Below are 5,439 nucleotides of genomic sequence, written 5' to 3' on the forward strand. Positions count from 1 at the left end.
ATTAGGTAAGGAAAACATATTCAATAAATTGCAAAAAGTATATACCTATAGGGATAATATTTTGAAGAGTGCATTTGAAATATTCTAATATAATTATTAATTTGATTGTACAATTTCACATTGACAGTAATGAAGTAGATTACTTTAATGCTAATTGGACAAGATTGTCTTTCTAAATGAGCAAAACCAATATCTCTTTCTACTTTATCAAGGAAACAACTGAGCAAAAAACGGAAATTAACATATGAATCTATAATATCTTGAATGAATTTTTGTTTATTAACAAATATTAATTTCACAAAGTATTTTATTGTGTTATATACATCTGTCCATATAATGTAGCTTGGTAAATTATATTCCTTTTATTAATTTCATTATCCTATTTTTATACTCACGTTTTATTCTGTCATCATACTAACATAAAATATTTGAATATATATACTCCACAATATTTCTCTTCATCTCCTCTCTTACTTTTTTCCAAATTTAATCCTTTCCAACTTTTACACCTGAGTCATTCATTTTATTTTCTGAGTCTAGAGTCTGCATATGAGAAATCTAGAATTTGTTTTTCACACTATGGCATATTGCTTTAATATGAAGGTTTCCAGTTCTAACTATTTTCTTGAAGATGAAATGATTTCCTTATTATGTGTGGCTAAATAATATATCATTGTGCATATATGCATATATGTTATAATTTCTTTAGTCAATCAGTGATTAAGGAACATGAAGGTTGATTCTGTAGTTATTTATGTTTTTTATGTGGGAGAAGGAAGGATGGAAATAATGATGTTTGGACTGAGAAACATGCTCTTTAGGCAGGCACTATAGTATTTGAAACATCCTTCCGCTGCTCTTTCATTAGTATTTCAGTAATGCATTATATTCAAAAAGTAAAATTTAATTACATTTGCAAAGGAGTTCTTTTTCAGTATCAATATTATTTTTTATTACAGTTTTACATTTAGTATGTCATATGAGTATGGGGGTGTATGTGAGCATGAAAATGCATGCATGCATGTTTGTACATGTAGCTGACTCTAAGGAAATGGACACTGTGAGAAACAGGATTCAAATAAAAGTTTGAGACCTGTAAGTTGATAAATTAATGTATAAGTCCAGTTTGTGGAGTGTGATTTCAAGATCATATTTTTTAGGCTTCATACCAACAAAGTAGATGTTTCTAATCAAAAATCACAAGGAATAAAAAGCTACTCTGTTTCATAATCATTGTCTTAGTACTCTAGACATTTTTTATTAGTGAAAAATATGATTGGTCAGTAGTAAGCCTTTAGAAACTCTACATTTTCCCCAAAATCTTCAGATGTACTATTTGGAAATAAATTACAAATATATTTATAAACATACAGATACAATATGATTTTATATATCTAAATATATGTATATAATATAAAAGTATCATATATTTAGTTATGATTTAAATGTGTATCTTAAATATTTATTTAATTTTAAATGTAATTCATTTCATCATGTATATATATATATGATGAAATGAATTACATTTAAAATTAAATAAATAAATATATATATATATATATATATATATATATATATATATATATGTCCACATATTTTTTTGGTAAGTCATGTGGCTTGAACTCTGGGCTTAAGTGCTATCCCTGTGCTCTTCAGCTCAAGGCAAGAGCTCTACTGCTTGAGACGTAGGTCTACTTCCAGTTTTCTGGTGGTTTATTGGGGATAAGAATGTCAAGATAAGTATTCAAATGTTTTTCCCCCCTTGGTATTATTTCTAACATATTTATAAGATGTTTTCTTTGTTGCTTTGTATGTCCCTCCCCCACGGCATAACCCCTGCTTTCATTGTAGTTTATGTTGGTATAATTTGTGGAGGGGAAGGGAAAAAAACAACTTGTTTAAATGGGGATACAGGGGGACTCATTGCAACAATGAAATATACAAGGTGTTATATCGAAAAATGAACTTTACAACTTTGGCCGGGAGGTGGGGGTAGATGGGAAGGGATGGGAAGGTGAAACAAAGGAGCAAGCAACAACGCTTGATAAGAAATGCACTCATTACCTTGCCCATGTAACTGTAACCTCTCTGTATGGTATTTTCACAATTTAAAAACAAAACAAAAATAAAACCTGAGAGAGTCCAGGACAAAGACGCCAGAAGCAGCAGGAGAGCAGATTCTGCTCAACACCAGCAAGAACTGACAAGGAGCAGATATCTTCATCCTGCAGATCACTGAACAGAGACCGGCCAGAAACCATGACTGTGGTGTGAGTAGAACCCTGACATCCTTACTCCTCAGCGAGCAAAGGAGGGAAGGCCACGCCTCCCCCACCACCAGAGATCTCCATCTTTGATCCTGACAAAGCCCCACTGAGCAACTACCACCAACTCAGGCCTTGGTTGAAAACAAAAGAGTCATTTAACTGCTCACAGGAACCTGACCTGACCTGCCAGGCTCAACTCCACCCAGTGCAAAGTCACACATCCCAAGCAGAGATTGCTTGGCCTCCAGAGGAGTGACTTTCTACATTGGGTAAACAGAGTCAGTGGTTGCCCCTCCCTACAGCAGACTAGATAATCAATTGAAATTTATTAAACAAAAAACCTAAGAATGTCTCTAGCCTGAGCTCTGTGAGTGTCTCAGGAGCTAACCCTTCAGGAAAAACCCTTCAGGCCTCAACCCTACCCAGAACCTAGCCTCATCACAGCATCTCCAAACCAGAGGAAACAGCCATCTCCCTCTTTTGTGATACTCAAAGCAGATTTCCCTCACACTGAACTAGCATGGGAGGCAGATCACAAAATCCTGGGTAATGCAGAGCATTTTTCTGCCTGCTCAAACAAACTAACTTAAGAAACAAATCAAGCCAGTGGAAAAACAACCACCACAAACAGACCAGAGACTCCACCAAGAGACTGGTTAGGGACCCAGTGGGGATACAGGATTTTCCGATTCTCACCCTCCCCCACCAAAAAGAAATCAAAGAACTCTTTTTTTAACTTTTTTAATTTTAATTTTTTTGAAAAATATTTTTTCTATTAATCTATTTTTTCCTCTCATAAATTTTTAGGTGTGTGTGTGTGTGTGTGTGTGTGTGTGTGTGTGTGTGTGTGTGTGTGTGTGTGTGTGTAAGTTTTTTATTTTTTTGACCTTTTAGTCCTTTTTTAATTCTTTACATTTTTTTCTATTTCTTCCTTTTTTACATGACTTAATTGCTGTTCTGCTCATCCCCAGATATATACCTGCCATTGATTATTAGATCTTATGCCCCATTGTGTACATACTTAATCCAGAAGTTTATCACTCAATTGACAACCTCAGGCTTAACTTCTTCATTAGCAGTATTATATCTTTATACCTATATAATTTTCAAGTTATTAATTTTAGGAAATTTTATTTTTTAGTTTTTAGTTTTTCATACCTCTTTCTATCTCTCCCCTCTTCTCATCCTATCCTTTTCTTCTCTCAATATAACTTCTTTAAACTTATATAATTTTTACATGTTTCATTTTTAAATTTAAATTTTTGTCTTTCCATTTTTTCTTGTTTTTTTGTTTGTTTGTTTTACTCACTCTCCTACCATTCTGTCAAATCCATTTCCCTCTCTGCGATTAGGATTTGGTTAAATTCACTCTTTTTTTTACCTCTTCACATCCCTCTAATCCTATTTTTCAACACATTTCTCCTTAAACCTAAAAATTTCTGGTTTGCCAAATGTATATTTGCTGTTTTTAGCCCATAAATCCATAGTTGTTTGATGTGGAATAGATCGTATCTGATGAACTAGATTGTATCTGCAGCCATTTTGGTACAGTACTTTGGTTGATGCTTGCCTTAAAACAGTGTTCTAGCACAAAATTGGTGTTACTTTCATACAAAATTGGCAGAACAAGCCAGAAAAACACAAGAAAAATGGCAGGTCCGGGTATCTCAAGTCCCACTCATGACATCTGGTAACAGAACAATTCATGAATAATCCAGAGGACAGTTCCTAAAGAGATCTACAAATACTACTGGTGAACATGGTGAATGAAAAGATTGAAAATCTGCAAAGGACTCAGTGTGAACATGATAAGGAGAGAGAGGAGGCAAAGCAAAGGTTAATACAGGAATCTCGTGAACATGAGGAAGCTACTCAAAGATTGATACAGGACTTGAGTGAACAGGTTTAGAACAGTCAAAGAGAAATTAAGGAATTGTGTGAACAGGCTGAGAACAGTCAAAGAGAAAGACAGGAATTGCATGAGGAGGCTGAGAACAGTCAAAGAGAACTACAGGAATTGTGTGAAGATGAGGAAGCTAATCAAAGAGTAATACAGGCATTGTGAGAGTGGGATGAGACTAGACAAAGATTAATAGAAGCATTCATGGAATCCACAAACAGACAGCTGAAGGAATTCACGGAGATCACAAATGGAATGCTGAATGGAGCCCGACAGAAGGAATGGGAATCCAAGGAAACATAGCCAATCAACTAAGTGATTTGAGAATAAACTCTGAACACCAAATTAAGGAAGTAAAAAAGTTTATACAAGATCTAAAACAAAGCTCCAACAATAAATTTGAAGCCATCAAAGCTGACCAATTAGAAGGAAAAGAAATAAAAACCAAAGTAGAAAGCCTTTACAGTAGATTTGATCATGTAGAAGATACAATCAAGGGGATTGAAGATAGCCTAGATATTATAGTGAAACAACATACAACGATGCAAGACAAATCCAAGTAATATAACAGATCTATTCAACATTTTGAAGACACCATCAAAAGTCCTAATCTGAGGATAATGGGTATAGAAGAGCCCATAGGGACAGAAGTTAATGGTTTAGGAAATTCATTTAACAGGATGCTAGCAGAGAACTTCCCAAACATGCAAAAAGTTAGGCCTTTTCAGATACAAGAAGATTTTAGAACCCCAAATAGACCAGACCATAACAGTCCATGCCACCATGACATTAAAATCCGCAGAGGATCAATTCAGACCAAGGAAAAGATCCTTAAAGCTGTCAAGGAGAAAAGATCAACCACTTATAAATGGAAACCAATCAGAATAATCTCTGCTTTGTCAGCAGAGACAATTAAAGCAAGAAGAGCCTGGAATGATGTATACCATGCCCTAAAGACAAACAACTATCAACCAAGATACTGTACCCAGCTATACTCTCCTTCATAACCTAAGGTCAAATAATAATTTGCCATAGCAAAGAAAAGCTGACATAATATATCTCCACTAAGCCAGCCCTACAAAAGATACTTAAAGATTTCCTCACATAGAAAACCAACAAGACCAAAATAAGAGCAAAGAAACCGCACAAAAAGTGAGAATCCATGAACCATAAGAAGAACACAGTTGCCTCAGCGCCCAAGAAGTTGGATAACATGGCAGGCACTCCCAAAAACCTCTCAGTCATATCTTTCAACATTAATGGGCTTAACTC

Source organism: Dipodomys spectabilis, unplaced genomic scaffold, assembly GCF_019054845.1.
Source record: "Dipodomys spectabilis isolate Male_0828 unplaced genomic scaffold, ASM1905484v1 ptg000320l, whole genome shotgun sequence".
Taxonomy (NCBI): domain Eukaryota; kingdom Metazoa; phylum Chordata; class Mammalia; order Rodentia; family Heteromyidae; genus Dipodomys; species Dipodomys spectabilis.